Raw genomic sequence first — 23622 nt, forward strand, 5'->3', positions numbered from 1 at the left:
TGTGTGCTCCTGCTGCTGGATCCACAGTTGCAGGGACTGTGGCGGGTACAGGTGTTGCCTCTTGTGACAGGGCCTCCCTTTCTTTGGTTGAGGCAGATGTAGTAGGTCCAGATGTTGGGCAACAGGAAGGGGAGGATTGTGCAGGAAAAGCCCTATGGGTGTAAATGTCCGGCAGCACCCCAGTCAGGAAGACACATTATTTTTATTTTTTTGGAGTTCATCTGAATATTGGGCTCCCTCTGCAACTGCTTCATGTCCTGGAACTAATTAAGGATGTGGTTCATCATGTCTTGGGACTGATGGAGGGCTCCTAAGACTTGGTTGATGGCAGCCTGAGAGACAGTGACCCCAGTGGCATCACTCTGCTGGCCCACGGGATCCCTGCCATGACCCCCACCCCCTCTAAACTGTGGCCTTGAGCCAGTGCACCCCATCCCACTGGGTCCTGGTTGAACTGAAGGTAGTGTGGTGTTGTATGACCACCAGTTAGGACTGGGGGGCACAGGTTGGGTGTTATGTTGGTTTGGACACCGGAAGTGGAGTTATTCATCTGCTGGAGTGTTGTAACAGCTGGGGTGGGAGGTATAGATGTGGGCCGAGGGAGACTCACTGGAGCTGTCTGCCCAGGCAGACCAGATGGACCAGGCCACTTCTCTTCATCAGGACTTTCAGGAGTGAGGTGCTCCCTGGAGACTTTATCCTGGCCTGGAGTGGAGGTATCCAGAGACACAGATATTAGAACATGTGCTCTGGCTGTTGGACATATATTGATAGAGACAAGTAAAATATTAGCACAAGTGTGGATTATACATCCAATGAGTTATAAGCTAATATAATGTAGCAACCTTAAAAGGGGAAAAGGAATTGAATATCATAATTAGACCTTTCAGTGGAAATTTAATTAATTACAATTATGTTTCATACAAACAAACTTCAACTAAACAGGTAAGAAGTTGTCCAGGAATGAAAAGAGATAAATTAGTAAGTATAAATGAAATGTACCAATCATTGAACCCAACACAGTAGAGAGGAAAAATGGTGAACTTCATCATTCTGACAACTTCGAGAGATGTTTAGCATTAGTCGTCATATAAAAAGTGCTGAGTTCCGTTTTCACATATGCCACTTTTATTCAGCATACAATTTTATATGTCTTTAATTTTAAAGCTCAACAAATGTTGATTTGTGAAGCTAATGACATCAATTCAATTTACATGACAAGAATAAGACAACATACAAAATTCTACACAAATGTTTAAAAAAAGCAATGAACAGAGATTGATCACTAAATGACACTTTACCATATATGGAAATATGATAGAAAAGGGATCATGAGCAAAATGAGATGGCAATATTATTACCACAAAACAGAAACAAGTCATCATGGTAGTTCAAGTAATTTCAATGAAACATTCACAACACTTGCAACATTGTGACTTAACATACCTTCCGGCGGAAGTTTAGAGAAGCTCGCGATGCTGAACTCACAAAATTTGCAATCTGGAGAAGAATATCTCTCGAGCAGCAGAAAACCTTCTCAAAAATTATGATTTGGATGAAAAAAACTCCTCAGATTGACATTTGGCTGTACTTTTTTGTGCAAGGAGTCCTTTTTCTTTTGTACTTTTGTTTTGGAGAGGAAGGAAGTGCCCCAGAGTCTCCAACTTCCTGTTCCTGTCCAGCAGGCTCCTCCCAGTGCTTTGTCCATGTCCTGTTCACTTTTCATTTGGATTTGGAGCTGGAAGGATGACCCTTTGTGTCTGCTGCATCATATATCATTGGATTTGAGGACTTTGGGATTTGAGGACTTTTGGAATTGAGATTTTACAAGTAAGTTGGTGTTGTTTGTTTGAATGGGGCATTGCAGTTGCTGCAACTACAATTTTTGTACTTTTTATCATTTAAAAAAATTGAATTGCAAAATGTGTATTTTTTGGGGTATTACAATTTTTTGGAGTGTGTTAAATAAATGCCTTTGTTGTGTGTGTGTGGTGTGGTTGTTGTGTAACTTGCGTATCTTGTTTAGCCCTGTGGATTTTCGTTTTTGCATTTATTGCATTAAGGCTTTGTTGTTTAGCATGCCTGGCCATTATAGGCCTGTTTCAGTTCATTGTTTTCCAGGCCTCCAGCTTGTCGTGACTGTGAGTGACCATGTGGTTGGTGGCCATTTTGTGGTGGTAGTTTAGAAGTGTGCTGCTTTTGCAATATAGGCCTGAATGTGTTTCCTTTGTTCCTTTTGGCCTAGGCTTCTTGTTGTTATGGGCCTGGCCATGTGGCTGGCGCCACTTTGAAGCCAGGCAGTGTGTTTTTGCCATAGGCCTGCATTGTCTGTCTTCCTTTCTTGTTGTGTGCCTGGCCATGTGGCTAGCGGCCATTTTGTGGAGCCAGCCACTGTGCTTTTGCCATAGGCATGCAAGCTTGTGGCCTAGTCTGCAAATAGCCCTTTCATCCCAGCAGGCCCAGAGCTAGTCATGGGTGCATGAAATGAAACAACTGTTTCTGTGGTGTCTGTTGAATTTAAACATCATTTAAGGCATGGATGGCATTGGATAGAATTGCAAAATGTGTTTTTTGCGGGTTATTTCACTTTTTTGGTGTGTGTTAAATAAATGCCTTTGTTGGACGTGTGTGTGTGTGTGTGTGGTGTGGTTGTTGCATAACTTTCCAATCTTTTTTAGCCCTGTGAATTTTCGTTTTTGCATTTTTGCATTAAAGTTGTGTTGTTTAGCATGCCTCCTTTGTCTGGCCATATATGCCTGCTTGAGTTCATTGTTTTCCAGGCCTCCTGCTTGTTGTAACTGTGAGTGACCATGTGGCTGGTGGCCATTTTGTGGTGGTAGTTTAGTAGTGTGCTGCTTTTGCCATATAGGCCTGCATGTCTTTCCTTTGTTCCTCTTGGCTTACTGCTTCCATCCCCTTTGCCAGCTACAGCTCCCTGAATGACGTGATGAGCAAATTAATGCCAAACTGTTTCCACTTCCATTACATTTGTATTTTAGTTTTTGTTCTTTTTCTTTCCTATCTTTCCTGAGTGTACACAGTATACCATGAAAGCCCTCGTTGTCAAAGTCTCACACATGGCTACACTGTTATGTTTTTTTTATAACTTAAACTGAGTTAATAAAATGTAATAATATAACACTAACAAGTGTGACCACCAAACACTAAGTTATATATTATATTTTTTTGTTTGTACTAGTAGTAATTGAACCACAATAAGAAATGCAACATTTCACTGATGTTCTTCTCCTGGATTTTTTGCTTTTAGGTGCACAAAAAGACAGAGGAGGAGGTGTCATCATCACCAATTGTACTGCCAGACAGAAGTCCTACTGCGCACCACGTCACGTCCACGTGTAACCACAGATATTTCTGCAACTTGTGCACCTGCGTCCTGCTGACATCGGAAGGAAGAAGATAGCCCCAAAGAATGGTACCAGGTCCTCCAGTACCAAGAAAGTTGCCAGTGACAAGAAGGAACAGAAGAAGGGAGTGGCACTGCCACTTACCAACACTGGTGTGACGGCCAATCTGTTTTTGGGGAAACCAGAAATTATGCCTGCATCAGCAGTGTGCGGGGACCAAGCTGGGAGCAGAACCTCCGCATCAGCAGGCTCACCCCACCAACCTAGGCAAAAGCCCATGTCTCACAGAGGTAGCCAGTCTACTTACGCCAACGAACCGTGATGTTGAAATGCCATTATCGTAAAGTAGTACCCAATCAACGCAGGCAGAAACTCAGCAGATAAATGGGCAACAACAGCCAGAACAACAGCCGGAACAACAGCCGCAACAACAGCCGCAACAACAGCCCACAATAGTAGTTGTTCCTCCCGAAGTAGGGGCAGTTCAGGAAATCGAGCTTCCTGCAGACGAAGAAGAGCAAGGCACTCTTTCAGAAGATCCATTGTCCTCCAGATCCCCAGCAAGGAAAAGGAGGGTTAGTCCATCAACTTCTTCTTTAAGCCCCCCTTCTGATGATCTAGATGCCACTTGGAAGCCACCAGCTCAGTCTGAGAGTGAGGCACACCACAAGGCAAGGCTAGGGAAAAAGAAGGTTCCAGAAAGCCTTAGAGTTATGGAGTTAGATGTAGAAGAGGGGTATGAGGACGAGCCAGTCATCATGAACATCACTCCTGGCCCAGTGGAGATGGAGACCAACATTATTACCCTATCCCAAATTGCTGCAAGGGATGTAGCATGGATACCACCAAGACAGGTAACACAAAACACCACCTCCAACCTCCATATTTGCATTTTCAAAGGCCCGGCAGGGACCTACCTCCAGCACAACCACCACCTCAGTAGGTAGTAGTGGTACTGCCCAGAATCAAATTCCAGGCACACCCTCCAGTTTTTTCGGCATTGCAAGTGGCACCTCCAGCAGCGCAAGAAAGTTCACCTCCCCAGTTTGGAACTTCTTTTCGGTTAGCAGTAATGAGGAGAATGTTGCTATATGCTCAATTTGTCGACATAGTGTTAGTCGGGGTAAGCTTGGTACAAACTATGGTACCGGAGGCCAAACAACCCATCTGAAAAAACACCACTTGATCCAGTGGGAGCATCACCTTAAAGGCCTAAAAAGTAAAACTGCACCCATTGCTGTTGTTGTGCATGAAGAAGTAGAAGAAGATATGATCGCAGAGGAAGGTAAACTAGAGGGAGACATTTTCTCGGGTACACAAAGTAGCCTTGTCTCCAGCAGTGTAGTGGTACCGCCCACATCCTTAGCAACATCTCAGTGGCACGTAGTAAGAGTCAGGCTGAGACACCAAGGCAACAGAGTACTGCAATGAAAAAAAGTGTGTCGTTGAGCCTAACTGGGTTAAAGAAGTCACCTGCATCAGCTGCACCAGAAAGGAAAATAATCCAGCCTACCATTGTCAGCATGCTTAGGTCGGAGGGGCAGTACGAATGCAACCACCCAACTGCACGTTTGTACAATGCGAAGCTGGCTAAAATGTTAGCGCTGAACCTTCTCCCTTTTTCTTTTGTGGAAGGGGTGGGTTTCCTTGAATTTGTGACAGCCATCAGCCCAAAATGGACCCAGCAGGTCCTATTTCGCCAGAGTTGCTGTTCCAGCACTACATTACGATGTGCTGGAATTGTTTGGACAAGCTTTGCAGCAGAGTGTTGTTCATAATAACCACCTGACAACAGACATGTGGACCAGTTTCCAAGCCACTGATTACATGTGCAGAGAAAATATATCTGAAGCAGGTGTTGTTGTTGACAGTGCTGAGATTTTTAATGCTTCTCGGAAACATGCAACTGTAGCCATGTTCGCCATGGAGAAATCTCATACTGCTGCAAACATCTTGGAAGAGTTTAACAGCAAGGTCTTTGAATGTCTGCTCCCAAGAGGGCTTAATATTGGTTGCCACGGCTAATGGCAGTAATATAGTTAAGGCCATGAAGTATGATGCCTATTTCAGGGTCCTGTGTTTGGCGCACTGCATTAACATTATTGTTCAAGACTTTCTGAAAAAAGAAGCCCAAGTCAGCAACTTACTGACCACCTGCAGAAGAATATGCACACATTTCAACCATTCTTTTAAAGCCCAGACGTAGCTGAGGACCAGTCAAAGCACTTATCCAGGAGGTGCCAACACGTTGGAACTCGACTTATTACATGCTTGAACGTCTGTTTGAGCAGTACAGACCAATCAATGAATATGTCATGCAAAGAGGGGATGCTACTATGAAAGGCATGACCGTTCAGATGGACCAATGGGGCCTAGTTAAATGCCTGACAGAGATGCTACTCCCTATCGAGCTCTTCACATGTGAAGTCAGCAAGGAGGACTGTACTATAGGCCAAGCTATCCCACTGTTGCACATGCTAGAGCAACAGCTGAAGGAGGTGTCTGAAACGTACACGGGTGTGGAGGAAAAAATGAAGCACATGAGTTGGTGGAGAGCTTATCCCGTCGCTTAGCTGAAAATACAAGGGTGCAAACTCGCATTGTTTCAGAAAAACAGTACATTTGTGCCACAATTCTGGATCCACGGTACAAATCGGCACTGAACAGTAAGACATTAATTCCTTTTTCAGAAGTGGATGTTGCCCAGTACAAAACTTGGATAGCTGAGGCTGCCAGTAAATTGGAAAATGAATGGCTGGTAACTAAAGGCCTGCTACTCAAACCCACAACAAGTACTGCAGCAGGGCATCTGGCGTCAAGTTCAACTTCAGAGCCTGAGGGCAGTGCGTTTGGCTCAGAGGTGTCACCAACACTTTCAACAACAGCAAGAACCGGATCATCAGCCCCAATAAAATCGGCACGGGATTGGTATTTACAGCAAGGGCTTGCTAGGTCCAATGCTGATGCATACACAAAAGAGGCCCAGCAAAGTGGAACACCCCTGAACATTGAGCGGATGGTCCAGGCCTATCTGATGACCCAACAGAGGTCTACATTGATCAAAACCCATTGCTGTATTAGTATGGTAAAAGGCGTTAATGGCCAGTGCTCAGCAGGCTGGCGATAAACTATCTAGTATGCCCTGTTGCTAGTGTCTCTTCTGAGCGTGTTTTCAGTGCTGCTGGTGCCATTGTAACAGTGAGAAGGACCAGTCTCTCACCCAAAAACGTAGAGAGGTTAACCATGATCAAAATGAATCAGCACTTTATACCACCAAATTACAAAATACGTGAATCAACGCAGGAAGATGAGGACATCGACTTAGGTGAATGAAGTAGTGTCTTAGATGATTAGCTACTTCTGGTTGAACCACCAGAGTTTGAGGATGAGCTATGCTTCCATGACAACTAGGCTTTGAACTGTTTACTTTCTTTCTTCCTTATTTTACTTTTATTTGTTGTGTGTGTCTCTGTCTTTCTGGTTCGAAACTTCGAATCACAACAAATCCATCACCAGTGCCACCATCTTCTAGTATTTTTTATTTCCATACTGGAGTTGTAGCTCTGTTCATTTAACTAAAGTCCACTCCTCCGAGTCCTGCTCCATCCTGCTGACTCACCCTAAATCCATTTCCCTCAAACAAGATGATGATTGGATGGAGAAAAGTACCAAAAAATGTTGCCTCGTCGAGTCCCTCCAAAAGAAGTGGAACATGATGACTACTATAGCTATCCTCCTTTCAAAGCCGAGAAAGACTGCCCCTTAACTTAAGATGAGAACAAGGAACAGGTAATAATGATGGCATGCTTTGGACGCTGACTCTGAGTGATTGGTGTTTGTGTTTCTGTTTGTTGTGCATGAAGTGAATTCATTGTGTACTAATATTTAATCTACACACTAAAAGTGACTCAAGTCAATGTTTCCCTTCTTGTTGTTTAGTAACAAAATTCTACTTCTACTACAGGCCGATCCATTGCATTTTTGAATATGGAATCTGGACTCACTCGGTACACTGCAGACTGAGTTGGACAACACCATGATGATGACCACAGTGACATAATATCTTCGCAGTCGTCAGTCAGTAGGATCGGAGATGATTAATGGAATAACTCAGGGCGTTTCATGAGTGGCATAAACGGTAAACAAGTCAACAACAACCACAGCAGACCTGCATGTCTGTGTAGTGGTGGAGCCACTAGTGTAATAGTGGTGGTATGACTGACAGCTGTGCATTCCATTGATTTAGTTACCTACTTTGAAAAATACTATGTTGCTGTATATGTGACTTGTGCTCTGTCTGGCTCAGTCAAAATCTAAGCTAAGTGGAGGTTGGGTGGGCGTCGTGGGCATGCTCTGTCCTGTTGCTGTTGTAGGTTAATGCTGGAAACAGACAACAGAGTAGACATGATTTAGCCATGCCTCTCTGAAAGTGTTTGCACTCCTTCGTAATTTATGGGTTTTTTCTCCATGATTTTTAAATATCCCTTTTGTTTTCCCATCTACACTTACAGGCCGGCCTTTACCCTGTGCTAAACAGAGAAAAACAACTCACACTCACCTACCAATCCGCATCCACCAGGCAGGCAGTGGAACCCAAGATTGACGGACGCAGCGTCCATGGAAGGGAGGACCAAGAGGAATGCCGAAATGCAACTCCCCAATTTGACCAGGATACATACAGTATCACTTTAGTATCAACATTCATCATCTTTTAAAGAATTTGATTATTTTTTCTCTTTAATCGTTACGACTGTGTGTTGTTGTCTGCTCTCTGCTTATAATTGATCCCTACAGCTATTTTTTTATTTTCTTTGCTAGCTTTAAAAAATAAGCCCGGTACAACAGAAGTAAAAATGTATGTAATTTGGGTCTCTCTGAGGGCAGACAGGCATGGCACATTGCATAATAATTAATAATATACTGCTGCCCTGTACTGTCTACTAGTCTAATTAGTAAGTAATACTTATCATTAACCATCAAGTCATCATCATCATCATGAACGCATATTCCTTTTCTCCCTTAATAGATTTATGGATAATTATGATGCTCGTCTGCAAAAGATTATGTTTTGTTGTTTGTCCGTGCGTAGTGTTTTTCTTTGTCAAACCTTTCCTCAGACCCCCCTTCACACTCATTCATCAAACCCTAACCCTCTTCCCCCGGGCTGTGGGATTTATATTGAGGTGTGACTAAATTTAATGTACACCAATAATTGATCACACGCTTGCTGGTGCGGGTGTGGTGAAAGCAACACTAATTCAATTTCAAGGCAGGGCGAGGATCTTCTTCTGCTTGCCCACCCATCCTCAGTATATTTGCAAGTGATTTTTTTTTCCAAGGGAACCTAATCCATCATAATTAATTGCCGGCATCGATTGGATTCATCATCCTCCTACACAGCACTAAAGGTTACGCTTGTGTAGAGTGACTTGACACAACTACAGTTTGTAACTTGATGTACTAGGCTATCCCCGCCACTATTATGTTTTATTTTACTTTAGCATTGCTAATCAACATTATTATTATTGGTTGGCAGTCTTTTTGTGTATGTACTGTACTTTGTTCTACTACTCCTCACAGAGTCTCTCTCAGGCAACTGACTGTCTCATTTTCTTTTTTTGCAAATGCTGTTGCCAGTGTCTACTACTACCACCACAACCATGGCAACTTGGGAAACAAAACCATCATCACCATGCAGCCATCGCTGTGCCTAACTTAAACATCAATCACAGGTAAGAGAAGAAGTTTGGAGGAGGTATAATTAATAAAATTAATTAATTCACACACCCCTTGAGACCCCCTGTTGCAGAATGCATAGACTAGGAGGAGAGACTGACAGTACTAGTAGGACAAGTCACTCAGTGAGGGGTATCTATCTGTTTATGTGTTACAAAATCAGCAGATTATTTTTAATACAAACACTGGCTGCGGCCCTGCTGCAGCAAGGAAACCGTGTGATGTAAAACAGTAACCCTCCCCAAAACATTAACATTGTATGTAAATTTTAAGTATAAATAAATTTTAATCTCCTAACAAAAATAAACTAGGTAAAAAATCCCACAACACCTGACCCACCCCTCTCTCTAACCCCAACCAATGTCCAACAAGAAAAAGTCCAACCAATGTCCGGTGAATAAATAAAATCCCAACGCCCAATTCCCACCCACCAAAAAAAGGAATAAAAAAGGGGCAATCCAACAGGGTCTTTAGTTTCTTAGCAGATTCGGCGGGCTCTCAGTTGCCTGTCCTCCAGGATCTTTACCCACTCCTCTAGGTGCTCCTCGAGGCGTGCCATTCGGAGGAGCTTGCCGCGCTTGAATGCCCTACAATTGCATCCACGGGGCGCAGCAATGATGGATGTAGTGCGGCGGCGGGTGGCTGCCTGACCGCGGCGCCGTTCCACTGGAGGGGCATTGGAGGAGGCTGCAGCTACTGCTGCCTCTTCCTCCTCCTCCACCAGAACCACCAGCCGCTGGTATTCGTTTTGTATGGCCTCCCTCTTCTGGCGCCGGGCCAAGGCTGCCATCTCCTTCCTGTCAGGTTTAGATTTCCCTTTGGAAGGAGTAGCTATACCAAGAAGAAAAAAAAGACTATTGTAATAATATACTCTTAGCAAAACAGTAAGACAAATGAATTCTTCACATAGTGGCATAGTAGCACTAGCAAGCACAGTACATAACATTTGTGGTATGTGTCTATCCTCCCACTTCCCCGGCCTTTAACATTTGTGGGAGTTTCAGGAATTATACTAGCACTATGGACTCGAGTACACAGTACACCAGTCTTCGTCTTCGCTCTTGTTTAGCGAAATTACGTAACTTGTTGTAGCTGGCATACCAGCTCAGTCAGCTTGAGCCCAAGACAAACATAGTTGTGAGTGACGCAGTCGCAGACTCACGTTAGTTTTATGTACTACTGTCTGCAGGTTGGGAAGCTGACTACACAATCATTGTATTTTTCTTTTACGCTTTTACGGGTGGCACTGGCCATACTCTGTTACATCAAGGGCTAGCTGCTCAATTTCACTTTCACCCTGCCCTGACTACTACAAAAAGGCAGATGATATCTGATCCAAATGATCATTGCTTATATATGGGACGACACATCAGGTACTTTGTTTTGATTGATTGTGTAAACAATAAACATGCAGCCGATAGGCCACCCATGGCAAGCTGACACAGTCAAAAATAAATTAACATAGGTAGGGAGTGGGCGTCAGAGTCAGAGGGAGGCGCTTGATAACAACATACATACACAATATATATGCTGTGCTTGCAAACTGCTGTAAGTCAAGGATGTATTCTAAAAGTACAACTTTGTTCTATTCTCCTTGGCTTTGCTACTCTGGCGTGGTTTCTTTTACATTCTCTTCAAACTAAGACTCTTCATCCAGTCACAGTCTCCACCTAAGCTATCTATGATGAATACCATCCAGCCATCCATCCATCCATTCAAATTAAACATGTCTATCACTCTTCTTAATCTCTCAACAAACCTTAGTTTGTTTCACCAACAACAAACATTTATTCTTTTTTTTTAAACCACCACCCATGTGTCCTTCCTTCCTTGCTTGCCTTGGCTTTGAGTTTGACCCATGAAACACCCTGGAGGATTCTTGCTATCCACCCATACAGTTTCACCCACCCAGACAGGCATCTTTTCTTTCACCTTCCACCCATCCTTCAACCACCCATGCATCTGATTCCTTCCTATCAGCCGCCAATGCATGCATTCCGCGTATCCTTCTCTGCCAGTCATAAATATTACATCTCGCCCGTCCTTCCTCCTTCCACCCTTCTTTCCCTTTTCGTTCAACCCATCCATCAAGGTCATCTGATCTGACTCTTAGTCTTCTCCATAAAACTTTCACAGCTGAGTTGAAGTCAGATAGAAGAGGCCATTAGTTACTCAACTCCAGTTAGAGGCAGGGATAACAAGAATTTAGAAACAGATAGTCTAGATCGAATACGAATTGGTAAAAAATAGAATTAGGAAAACGAAATAATAGTTGGAAAAAAAGGTGCACTAAAAGTTAGGGAAGTATAATAATTAATATTAACAACAGGAGGACTTACTGAGGCCAGCAGCAGAGCCCTCGGTAAAGGAGCGGTCCTGGCCGGCATCTTGTGCAGCTGCTCCCGCCAACTTCAACGACCCCGTCTTCTTGCCCCTGGATGCTGATCATGAAAGATATAAGAAAGAAAGAGACAAACATTGATGATTGGTGTGAAACAAATAAAATATTTTTTAAAACGCTCAAAAAAACATTTATGGAAAAAACAATTGCAATAAAATTGACCTATCTAATCTGATCGACTAGTAGTATCGCGACGGGATTCACGGACCGTCTAGTTATTATTTATGAACACTAATCCAGTGTTCCATTCTGATTCCAGAATACTAACTAAGCCTAAGTACCACCTGACCTAGCCCACCTATTCCAGAAGGGCCAATTGTTCACTAAGTCTACATTTCCATTTATTTTAGTCCTCAAAAATGCATAGATGGAGGACACATGCATAAATGTTTGCATACACCAAATTGTTGGTTGGTTGCTGCTGATGTTCTGCTAGTGCTAAGCCCATTACCACTCATTAAACAAACTACAAAAGGTTCTACTAAGGACTGGGGTAGCAGCACTCAGCAGCACATGATGTAACAGAGGCAGCGTCACGCAGAACACTAACAAATTACCAACTGATAAGTAACTAAACTGATCAATCCACCACTATCTCTTAGTGACAGGAGGACAAAGGAAGGACTAGAGTCTCTCTAGCCTTACCTAACTTAAGTTCTCTAAAGTAAACTTTTACATAATCAGCCCAAGCGAGCACAAAGTTGCAAACAAGTAAGATGAGTAGTGCCAACGAGCACCTGTGGCATAACAATCACAGAAGATTTTTAAACGTAATTTACCTGCAATGTAAACAGCAGCATTCTTGCTATTCGGAAAAAATATATATTCGCAATATATAACACAGAACAGAAGAACACAAAGTAGTGATATTAAATAGCTACTCACCAAGCCCCGGGACCTCAACTCCTAGCAGGTTCAGCAGGCCCTGCTCCCAGTCCAGGATATCGGACCACCCGTGCATAAGTTGGGTAGGGGTGCGCCGGACCCCAGAGCAGCGAAACACTGCCCGGGGCACGCTTCCCCATCGCTGGTGATGCTCCCGGAGCCTGTAACCAGACCCAGGCCTGCCGCCTGCTGCCAGGTTAAGGGAAGGTGACGCTGCACAAAAAAAACAAGTGCGGTCACCTACATCTCTCCAAATAAGGGCCGTGTCTGCACCCGTATTGGGCGCCACCTTCCGCAAGGAAGGCTGTCCCAGCTCTGGCTGCGGGACGCGCCTTGCCCTTTGCCATGGTTCTGGACACTCGAGGATGGAAAAAAAAGGTAGGAATTAAATAAGTAAAAGAAATGAAAAAAGCAAGTAATAGAAAAAGAGTGAAAAAGTAGTGAAAAACACACAAAAAGTAGAAAAAAACCTCAAAATATAGAATCAGGAAAATAGAGAGATAGATAATGAATCAAAAAGTTCAAAAAAAAGTTTTCAGAAACAAGGAATTGAAAAGATAAAGGAAGGATAAAAAAGCAGACCCAGAACCATAGCAAAAAAGTGAAAAACAAGATGGCCGCGCCCGTTGTAACCGTATGGGCAAGTTTGCGCAATATTCCCCCCCCCCCCCAGCACGCAAAAACTGTCACGAACACGCACAGGCATCGCGAACAGGTGGGAACAGGCAATACGCGTTCCGGAACCGGAGAAACGCATCGCGAACGGGAGGGACAAGTGAAAAAGAAGATGGCTGCGCCCATTGGCGGACACATGGGCAAGTTGACAAGATATTTCCCCCCGAAAACGCATTACGCGTTCCCGAACAGGAAAAACGCATCGAGAACAGGAAAAACGCATCACGAACGGGCAGAACAAGCAACTCCGTGTGCTTGCGGAATTCCGCATAGCTCGTGGAGTTTTTTTACAACTTCACGGAAGTTCACATAGCGCGACTATGGGAACTCCGCCCAGGGTTACTCAATACACTTAACCACACAAGCTAAACAAGATGTTACTCATATATTTAGCTTTCTATGTGAAATAAATTGTGCAGAACACATTAGCAATAACTAACTTGAAAGCAAACAGGAGATTTAGGTTTAGTGACACATTGAAAAGTGTAACTTATCAGTCGTCACTCCATCAGAGATTCCTGTCAAGCCTTGAGGATGGAGCATCAACAAGGCCTTCTCCTCCCAGGGCATAAGTTGTAAGGGGGGCCTGGGAAAACTACCACCATTCTTCTGGGCCTCCAAGTGATACTTGAAGTGCCAGACAATGCACTCTCCACCTCTTCCTAATTCCCTCCTGTGTGAGCAGGTTGTTTGCAATAACATTCACTCTGTTGATTATTCTGGCCCACATTTGCCTTTTCTGAGATAGGGGTGTATTTTGGACTTGGGCTCCAAACACTTGTGGCTCTACTGTTATGATTTCATCCACCATGACTGACAATTCTCCCTCAGTAAAACAGGTATTGTTGGCGATTAGGAAATTATCAACTTAACTGATTGTAAATACCCACCCAAAGAAAAGAAAATTAGAAAAGAAAGAGAATGAACAAGAATTAGGAAAAGCAAAATGAAAACCTGGCTTGAATGTGAAATTGCCATGGATGAATTCTGTGGTGCTGTGGAATGGCAAAGACTAATGGTCTGAAATGGAGTGTGTTTTATAGTGTGGTATGCAGGTGCAAACAATCAGCCAAAATACATCAGGTGACTGATGCTAGCATCCAGCCTACAGCCACAGGAATAGTTCAATGCTGAATGTGTCCCACAACAGATTTGCTTCGTTGGCAACTGGCTGCTGGAACACCACCAGCACAACTGGGAAATCTAAATCGACTTGGTGTAATCCCACCACCCTGATGCAACGGAGTATTATTCACCTGCACTTGAGTCCGCCACATTGGCAGCAGTAGGACTCTGTATGTAGGGTGAATACTCTGTCGACGTGGAGGGAGAGTCAGGCAGAATACATCGAAATAGGCAGGTGTACCGCCATCAGCTTTACAAAGTACTTGTGACCGCCCCAACCGCAGGACGACAGTAGTACCGCTAAGATCTAAATCAGGCCAGGAGTTCTAGACACTTGCTTTCCTTTTAAATTTTAAAATGAAAGTGTTGCTCTTCCCAGATATGTGCTTTTGAAGATTCAGCAGGTGCATTTCTCAGATGATAGCAATACTTAACAAATTGAGCATCAGCAGAGGTAGATAGGTTGACCATTCTAAACACCAGCCGAAAGTTGGCTTACAGGTGTGGTATTTGGCAGGCCAAAGACTGAGCTACTAGTCCCCAGATTGAATCTGCTATAAATCAGAATACAACTTGGTGCTCAAGTGGGTGCTCCATAAATGATAGCAGAAAACAGCTTGGCTCTAAATATCTGCAGCACAATTTCCCTGGGGGGTGGGCTATGTGGCCTGTTACTTATTGGCCTCAACTGAAGCTGAAGATAGTATGCTTGACTCTATTTGAGTTAGAGTCAATCTAGATTCCAAGATATTGATAGGCTGGCACCATCAAAATATTTTGGACTCCCAGGTGCCAGAAAAAATTAGATTTCACAAAACCAAATTTCATTACCACGGCCTTAGTCATATTTAATTTCAAATCATTTGCTTTATCATACTTATGAAGACATTGAAGGTCCCTTTGCAGCACAATTTCTGTTATATCTAAAAGTGCAGTATCATCAGCATACTTGATCAATAGTAGATGTTGAGTTCCTAGTTTTGGGGGAAAGAATCTTCCACTTGGCAGCACTTGCTGAAGGTTGGCAGTATACAGATTAAAAATAACAGGTGCCAGGCAATGTTCCCTCTAATTTGTTTCTTCTGTGAGGCAATAGAATGTTAGTGTGCACACTTTTCTTGCTTGTGTGCACAACTGAGTGATAAGATAAGCAACAAGTCAATCAGCTACCACTTAAAGGTAAATAACAGGCATTGGCACTGCCAATTAGTCTTGCTTTAAAGTTACTTCTTAGTCACTGATTGGTTTAACCACTAAATACGTCATCACACATGCACCCTGTCAATCTTCCTTGCACTTGTGCATCCATAAATAACTTATTCATTCTTGCATTCACCAACTTACCCACCCACAATACAGCATATACACAAGTCGAGCCACATTTGCAAGAAGAATTGAAATAGAAGTAGAAAAATAAAACATTCTATTGCCTTAAAATGGAAGACATATGATTGCAATAACAAAGTTAAAGAAAGCAGCTCGTTTCTTGACCTCTGTTTGTGCCTTCTCTGCTCATTTTTGCCCTCTGTTTGTGCCATCTCTGCTTGTTTCTTGCCCTCTTTTTGCCTTTTCTGCCCATTTCTTGCCATCTGTTTCTGTCTTCGCTGCTTGTTTCTTGCCCTCTTTTTGCCATTTCTGCTCGTTACTTGCCCTCGGTTTGTGCCTTCTCTGCTCATTTCTTGCCCTCTGTTTTTGCCTTCTCTGCTTGTTTCTTGCCTTCTTTTTGCCTTTTCTGCTTATTCCTTGCACTCTGAGTGTGCCTTCTCTATTCGCATCTTGCCCTCTTTATGCCTTTTCTGCTCAATTCTTGCCTTCTGTTTATGCCTTCTCTTCTTGCCCTATTTTTGCCTTTTCTGTTTGCTTCTTGCCCTCTGTTTCTGCCTTCTCTGTTCATTTCCTACCCTATTTCTGCCTTTCTGCTCGTTTCTTGCCCTCTTTTGCCTTCTCTGCTTGGTTCTTGCCCTCTGTTTTGCGTTTTGCTTCCTCCCCCCTGGACACCTTCCCTAGCTTTTTGAAGGAGACCTTGCATCTCAGCCCCAGATATCCTTAGGAGTGCCAGTACTGCACTGTACAAATGCTGATTGATTCAAATAAAGTTACTCTAAAAAAGGTTATGATTGTTTTAAAAATGTTGAGTTGCAAAGTTTCTAATGGAATGGATGAATACAATATGTATTTATCTTTAGCCCTTAATTTACATTCTCGGCTGGCCTGAGTATATTGCAAAGGGCTGGGTGGGGATGCACAGTGGTGCATCTCAGTTTTGGAAAGGACTCTCTGATTCCACAGTGACATAGCTGAAATGCCCCAGAGGGTGACATTGTCACTTCTCTAGAATGCACTGGCAAACAGCACGCTGGGGGCTGGCTTGTCTGGAAAGGCCTTCAGGTTTCTATCGAGGGCTCTCTGGAACTTTTTCTGAGGTGAGTGGGAGCACTCGGTAAACTGGTTTGTGGGCAAGGGCCTTTTGTTTGGGAAGTACACTGTGAGTCCTTGCTTTCTGGCTCACGTTCTGAAGTACTTGATGTTTTGTTTTTATAATCAGGTACATAATAATACAAAATAATTTCCCAAATGCCTGATGATCTTTCAAGTACTTAGTGCCTGGGCATGTATTTTCAGTGGTCACTTAGAGTGTACTCTCTGTTAGCCTAAAATGTGTGCCCTATTTGTTCATCTTTTGCTTTGTCATGTGTATGCTGTTGGCAATAACCTGTTGCACTAATAAAAGATATGAAAAGGGCATTCGCTGGTTCCTAATCTGTCCGTGGCCCCAGAAACCCCAGTAATGGCCCTGCTGCTGTGTCTGTAATCGCTGCATAAGTGTCAACAGCACATACTGCAGAGCTCCTGTCAGTTTAGAGAAGTGCTATTTGGAATGAAAAACTAACATATTCAGCAGTTTGAGGTGGAAGACACGAATGTGAATGGCAGCATGCAGAAGGGAGCATTTTGGGAGTCACTGCAGATGTAACTGACTAACAACAACAGCTAAAGGTGCTGTACTGGATGAAACCAGCTTACAAAAAGTAAAAGCACATGTGAAGCCACAGCCAAAACCAGTGATACCACACAATGCAAAATAAAAAGAGAAGTACTGGAGAAATCAAGAGGTGGCATGGTGGGAGGCAGTGATGTAAGGTGCAGCACGCTAGTGTAGGTTGTTTAACAAGTCACTGCAGAGGTGAATGGCCAGCAAAAATAGCAGACGCTGCTGAACTGAGACCAACCAGCCTGCAGACTGATAAGGCCTCAGACAGGCATGTGTGACGCCACAGCCAGACAGAGAAGGAGAAAACAAAAGGTGGAGGTGCCGGATGTCTGTGGACTTGGCAAACGGGACTCGGGCTGCAGAGAAAGCTCTGGGAATTCTCTCCTGCTGTTTAATGACTGCCCTGCCGGTATTTAAACGTCCTCCACTAGCATTTCTAGAGACAAAAAACAAGTCTTTAAAAATGCATTTGGAAACGGAGCAGCATCAGCACTTTAGAGGCTCCAGTGAAGTATTTAGTGAATGTAGTGGAATCCTTTATAGTGTGCGCTGATTGTAGGTGTCTGCACGGAGGGAAACCTAGGTGTGTACACCCGCTGAGGCACGCAGTTTAGAGGTAACCATGGTGCCAGGACACAGCCTTGTTTCAGACCCTGATTAGTGCTTATTTCTTGGACAAAGTGAACCCATTCCCAAATTTTATTCTAACGCAAGTATCCGCGTACAAAAGTCAAATGGCAGTAAACTAGCTATCTGGAATTTTCCAGTCATTCATTCAACTTCCACCAAAGGGTCTGATTAACTTTATCGAAGGCCACACTATAGTCCAGAAAACAGACAAATAATAGGACTACTGGGCAATCACTTTTTTTGCCAATATTAGAATACTGCTTATATTATTCAGGGTTTCAATGCTTTTTTTTAAACCCTGTCTGCCAGAAGGGGAACTCTTTTAGTGAATGAATACAGCTTTCTAAGTCTGCCAGCAGTAGTTTAGCGAACACTTTGGCTTCAGAGTCGAGCAAACCTTTGGTTCTATAATTTGATTTGTCCATAAAGGTGCTTCTCTTGCATCGCTCATTCTGAACTGGTGATGTGCATGGTAGTTGTTTATGTTTTTTTGCTCTACGGGGAAGCTCCTAGCATGACTTGACAAACTGGAGAGGGTGTATCGCTGGGTCCTAGAAATACACACCGACAACGACGAACGAGTGCGGGGAAGGCAGGAGGGGGCGTATGATTTCGCCGTTTACTATGAACAATTGTATTCCCGGCCACTGCTGCTACAGCTGAACAAACTCGCAATCTATTGTTCAATCTACAACTTCTGAGCCTAACAGCTGTAGACAGGGCACTTTTAGAGGAAGAGCTCACTGCTCACTGCCCGCTCTCGCCCTTAATAACTGCTCTTATTTTTTAGACCCTTGGTGCCTGGATAAGACAGGATCCAATGGTTCAAGGGCGTCAGAGAGCAGATGAATGGGAAGATAAAATCTTACTTTAGGAAGACAACATTCTGCTCTGTTTCCAATCCACCATTCATGCTTGATAGGATTATGCAAATAATTACCGAATTTGGTAACTACTCAGACTACACCATCAACTGAAGAAGTCCCTAATATATCCTCCATGAAGAAGTGCTTCGTCTGCCCCTTGACTGTAAGGGTGGTCCGAAAAAGATTCTGATATTTGGGTATTTACGTGACCACTCACCCCAACAGGTTCTATGTTAACATTTTATTGCTGCCTCTTGCACACCTCAGGCAGAATGTTGTTTGGTAGCTGAATCAGCAGTGAACCCACACCAGCAGAGCGACCCCCTGCCCGAAGCATTCATCCTCCTGTGTGAGGCTTTGCCCTTGGTGTATACACATGTGTCTGGACTTCAGGTTGATTGGTCCCCCAACATTCTTCCCAAATTGTAACAGCTCTCCAAACACTTTGGCTGAATACTGGGCGTTCTCCCACAATCTATCCTGCAATTCAGTACTATCAAGCAATTCTGGACACCCTGCATATTTCCGACATTGAATAATCTCTACAAGTGCAGCCATTGCGCACTCTTCTCTTCGGATTCCACACCAACGAGCCATTCGGTTGAATCTGCCCCCCCCCCACCCCCCCAGGAGAGACCTTGTGTCTCCTAAAACTTCATACTTCACGTGCTTCCAGACCACACTTCAGCCTTTTTTAATGATATGTGTAATCCAGTCCTGATGATGACCTAAAACCTGACAGATCGAAACGCTGTCGACAAAATTCCATGTACTTACAGCTTCTTTTGGCTCCTCCTAACACACTCCTATCCAAATGGTTTCTCAATGCTCATGTTATGTACCAATTTTAATTATGGCATCTCGCTGTTTTTTTCACCTTACAACATGTCTCACATGTGCCGCTCACCTTGTTACGAGCACTATGTGTGCACCTTTTGGTTTACAGTTAATTATAATATTGCTGTCTGAATTAATGTTTTTTTCGCCATTATATTGAATACAGACTTTGATATTCAGTCCTGGTGTTCCTCCCCTTCTTTGCCCTCTTTTAGTAATTTAATTTACATCCAACTAATTGCCTTTATAGTACTACCTTTTGAGACATTGTTGTTTGTTATGAGGCAGCATGTCCAGTCCCTGTCCTTGCTTGGTAGGGCTGCTCTATTCAAAATACTGGCTCCGTCTCACTTTCTTTGCGTGCTATACAAAACTCCCTATCCAGTTCTGGTTTTGTACTTTTAAGAAATTGAGAGTGAGATCCGTGCGCTACTCTGGAATGCAACCCCTCCACGAATTGCCATCCAAAAATTGACGAGAGGTTGGTATATTGGCGGCATTGCCCTCCCAGACATTCAAAAGTACTATTGGGCCATGCAGTTAACTGCAGTTAACTATTGGGTGCATCTTCTGACAACCAAACCTCCATACCGCATGGACAGATGAGCAAATTAGCAATGCATCCGGGGGAGGGGGGGTGTCACATTTTAGGGCCATATACTGTGGAACTCCCCACAAAGCTTTCAAAGGCCGAACAGCAGTGACACTGAACATTTGGCACACAACTCTCTGAGCACTTGGGTGAAGGAACTAACCCAAGCCAAACCCCTGTGAGACACAGCTAGCATATGGACACAGCTTGGCTTTGACAAGTCAGGAGTCTGGAACGTCTCAGTACAGGGGTAGTCATCCCTTTCTCGGACTTGCAAAGCAAATATCAGTTAGCATCTACTGAAACTTACCATTATTTACAGATATGACATGCATTACAGAAGGCACTGCCAGCAAGCAAGGTACTTCCTAAGGCCTCCCCACTGGAAGACAGGCTACTCAATACCTATATGCCTCATATGGCTATCTCACCTCACACGCTGGTACACTTAAGGTCGTAATGGGAGCGGAATCTGGAGGGTCTTGAAGATGATGAATGGCCAGAGGCCTTGGCATCCCCTAAGGAGGCGAATCAAAGAGAAAAGAAGGTACTCTACCTATATGTTTCAAAATGTACAGTGTATCATCTCATTGGTATACTAACACTTAAACTAGACCTACAAAGCAACAGTTTCAAAGAACTTTCAGCACATAGTCAAAGAAAGATTCATTAGTGTTTTATTTTTCACTTTAGTTAATTTCAGAGAAATAAATTCAATACATAGGATTATTGGTAATTTGTAAGAATAACATAAAATAACAAAACACAAATATGAATAGGTCCCAGTCACAATCAAACGCACACAAGCTCACAAACTTATACCGGTATCATATCACACCATAAAAACAGACTCATACATCTACACATAAAAATGCAAATAACCAACTTGAGGTCCAAACAGCCACAGTAATCAATATATGGACAAAAGAATATGGACATTCAATACTGTGCTAGATAGTACATGTTCGAATTTTAATGAACTAGGGCTTGGGTGGACCCCGTGGGAGCGCCGACGCGCGTTTCGGTGAACGCACCGAAATGTTGGTGCCACCTTCCTCAGGGCGGACAAGGAAATAGTTTTAGGGTTTTTGCTGGGACCTAACAAAAATGAGATAACAAATCAACAAACAATCCAAATGTAATTCGATAACATCATTTGTCTTAATAAGAAACTAGACGTGCAAGGTCATTAGTCAAAAGTGTCGAAAAACATGAATTGAAGGCAATATATCAAAATAGAAAAATTATTAAAGAAACGTAAACACTGGCGAGTCCTATGACACCACCATAATTAATCCAAATTGATAAAATAGTAAAGACTCAGGAGAAGTAGAATAGAAAACTATATACATAGTGGATATCCAAATTCTTACACCAATAGGTACACAAGGAGGGGGTTAGGAAAAAAGGGGAGGGCGGGGGGGATGTAAAGAAAAAAAGGTGGGAGGAGAGAAAAAGGAAAAGAAAGAAAAAAGAAGAAAGAAGAAAAGAAAAGAAAAGTGAGAAGAAAAAAGAGAGAAGAAAAGAAAAAAGGGGAAAAGGAGAAAACAGATCGCCTCATGAGAGCTCTGGAGCAAAGGGGTTTGCAGACGATGGAAACGTTCCTGCTCACCTGTAAAAACTATAGGCGTGGCAGATAAGTCAAGATGAAGACACAGGCGGAACCGCTCTGGCCTCAAAGGAACGGTGGTCAATGCGTTTACTTAGGTAGAATCTGCTGGATACATATACATACAGGTATTAGAATGAAGGTTCGAGCTTAAAATGAAGACGCAGCCGCCTTGCAAGAGCACTGTTGAACTAAGCATACACGTAAGTAATGCAACCACAATAGATAGGAAGAAAAAACAAGCAAGCATGTAGTTAAATGGCTCATTTTATATCGTTTTCTACCGGAGACAGCAGTGTAAACTAAATAGCTAATAAAGTAAGCAATTGCTTCGGGAGAAACAGGCACAAAAGAGCAGCAATCCAAGGCGTACCAGCGACAAAACACGGAACGAGACGGATGAGGGACAAGCGTTAAACCGTCCAAATAGTTAGGCACTTAAAGAACAAATGCAATCAGTGATGATAACGGATAAAACGAGATAGAAATTTTCACCTGTTAGGGAAGTTGAGGACTCGAAGTCAGTACCAGACCTTTCAACAGTGAGGTTTCAGTGGCGTGATAATTAGATTTTGATCCCAGGTAAAAACTAAAAGGCCAAAAACATATAATGGTAAAAATGAAAGTAAAAATAAAAATAAAAATAAGGATAATGGAGGAGAGTTCAAGTGAGGTCAGAAAAAGCCTGTTTAATAGGTATACAATAGGCCCGTACCTCGGAGAGCAGGGATTTATAAATCGATAGAGAAAGATTGCAAGGGCAACATCGGGTTATCCACGGAGGTTCTCGGCGTGGCAGTAATATGCGTGCCTAAAGCAAATGGATAAAAAGAGTTTAAATAAAATATGATAGAAGCATGCCAATTTCTAGGGATGCAAAGGAAAAAAGTCCTAAATGCTATGGAGGAGAAATACAGCGTCTAATTAATATACCTGATAACGCGCGAGACACACGAAAAAACGCCGTCAGTTGAAAGGACTCCGAGAGAGGTGAAGGGAAGTCCTCAAACAAGGGAGTGGAAGTAAACGACCGGTCCGGCCGGGGAACACCCAGAGTAGTTCAAAGGCCGTTTAAATTGGCCAATGCACGATCACGTCAGGGAAAGAGGGGAGGGGGGGGTGTGTCTAAATTTAAAGGGCCAAGAGGCAGAATAAGTCTGTAACTTTGTAGGGAGAGAGTTCTCACGGTCTCATTAGCAACGGAATAGAAGATAAGACTAAATCTTGGCATCCATACAAAAGTGCAGTACCAACCAGAGCCTAATCTGATGCGAGAAAGGTAAGATAAAACATATAGCTTCAGAAAAATGGCAATAAGCGGCAAGGTTCGTATCATTTAAACAGGACCCCAGGAATCAAATCATGTGGATAGATAAAAATTCTTAAAGAGTGGCTGCCGGGGAGTTACAAATGTAGGATGGGAGAAAAGCAAAAAAGAGACCGCATTTAGGTGTACAGCCTAAGCGAGATCTACAGTGCTCAGGTCATGGCGGATGAACGTGAAAAGGAACTAAAAAGATGGCTATGAAAGACCTTCAAAGGCAGAAGGAAGGGAAAAATAACTTAGGAAAAGCTCATGACTTATGAGAACACATGGCAGTTGAAAATGCTAGGACTTAAAGAATGGCATTTTCCCATGGAAGGGATTCATTCAGTCCCTTGTCCTTAGATTTAAGGACAAAAATCCAGTATACTTCTCGCTTCTTACAAACGTTATTGCTGTCAGGGCCTCTTTGTTGGCGAATCTTTTCTAAGATCGTCCAGCGAAGGTCAGTTTAAGAATGTCCCATTGCAGTCCAATGATCTACTAAGGGGGCTCCATGTTTGATTCGTCTGATGTTTGACTTATGCTCACCTATTCGTATCCTTACTTCTCTGGCAGTCTTGCCTACATAAGTGAGCAAACATG

At 43.2% G+C, this 23622-nt stretch overlaps 1 long non-coding RNA gene across 4 annotated transcripts in view; it reads right to left on the reverse strand.

Moving 5' to 3' along the window:
* The window catches only part of LOC146856724 (uncharacterized), a 50496-nt gene extending 27729 nt beyond the window's left edge, over positions 1 to 22767 (reverse strand). The window contains exons 1-7 of one of the 4 annotated variants that reach the window (XR_014979495.1): positions 22647 to 22767; positions 22429 to 22524; positions 22209 to 22302; positions 21717 to 21818; positions 20536 to 20622; positions 11441 to 11542; positions 9569 to 9932 (exon numbers count right to left, since the gene is read on the reverse strand). This is a non-coding gene — a long non-coding RNA (uncharacterized LOC146856724). Of the gene's footprint in view, positions 1 to 9568; positions 9933 to 11440; positions 11543 to 20535; positions 20623 to 20764; positions 21203 to 21716; positions 21822 to 22208; positions 22303 to 22428; positions 22525 to 22646 lie in introns of those variants that run through there. The other 3 variants (XR_014979496.1, XR_014979494.1, XR_014979497.1) reach the window with 3 other exon arrangements.
* Positions 22768 to 23622: the final 855 nt, after the last annotated feature.

The sequence above is a fragment of the Triturus cristatus genome, chromosome 3_2 (genome assembly GCF_964204655.1).
Source record: "Triturus cristatus chromosome 3_2, aTriCri1.1, whole genome shotgun sequence".
NCBI classification, from domain to species: Eukaryota; Metazoa; Chordata; class Amphibia; order Caudata; family Salamandridae; genus Triturus; species Triturus cristatus.